This window comes from Octopus bimaculoides, unplaced genomic scaffold, assembly GCF_001194135.2.
Source record: "Octopus bimaculoides isolate UCB-OBI-ISO-001 unplaced genomic scaffold, ASM119413v2 Scaffold_110310, whole genome shotgun sequence".
Taxonomy (NCBI): domain Eukaryota; kingdom Metazoa; phylum Mollusca; class Cephalopoda; order Octopoda; family Octopodidae; genus Octopus; species Octopus bimaculoides.
The window spans coordinates 9037-9918 of NW_026430925.1; the positions used below are offsets into that span (position 1 = coordinate 9037).

Sequence of the window (882 nt, forward strand, 5' to 3'; positions counted from 1 at the left end):
CATGGGTTGGACGATTTGACTGAGGACTGGTGAAACCGGATGGCAACACCAGGCTCCAGTCTGATTTGGCAGAGTTTCTACAGCTGGATGCCCTTCCTAACGCCAACCACTCAGAGAGTGTAGTGGGTGCTTTTACGTGTCACCCGCACATGTATCCATGTGTTTTACATAGGCATGGCTGTGTGGTAAGAAGCTTGCTTCCCAACAACGTGGTTCTGGGTTCAGTCCCACTGTGTAGCACCCTGGGCATGTCTTCTACTATTCCCTCAGGCAAACTAGAGCCTTGTGAGAGGATTTGATAGGCAGAAACTGAAAGAAGACTGTCAGATATATATATATATATATGTATATATATATATGTACACACAAACACACTAGCAATACACCCCGGCGTTGCCCGGGTGTTATGACCTATAGCCACTTTGTATCATTTGGTCCTTTTTTTTTTAAGGGCAGAATTAGCACACGAGGAGTATAGTGCAAACTACTCTTCTTTATAAACATCTCTCTTGGTCATTTTGCGATGAGCAACACTGCAGTTTCAATCTACCAAATTCAGTATGATCAATTAAATTTCTGCAGGTGAGTATGCCGTGTGCTTTTACATGCCATTTCCGTGACACTGGTATCTGCCACGACTGCAATTTCACTTGGCTTCATGGGTCTTCTTACGGCGTTAGGAAGGGCATCCAGCTGTAGAAACTCTGCCAAATTAGACTGGAGCCTGGTGTTGCCATCCGGTTGCACCAGTCCTCAGTCAAGTCGTCCAACCCATGCTAGCATGGAAAGCGGACGTTAAACGATGATGATGATGATGATGATGATGATGATTAATATAGGTGCAGTACCAACACCAACACCACAAACACCACTACCACAGAT

The 882-nt window shown here is 45.1% G+C and overlaps 1 protein-coding gene across 1 annotated transcript in view; it reads right to left on the reverse strand.

Annotated features, from left to right (window-relative positions):
* The window catches only part of LOC106879902 (uncharacterized), a 9905-nt gene that overhangs the window by 1100 nt on the left and 7923 nt on the right, over window positions 1-882 (reverse strand). The gene's annotated exons all lie outside the window — the stretch shown is intronic.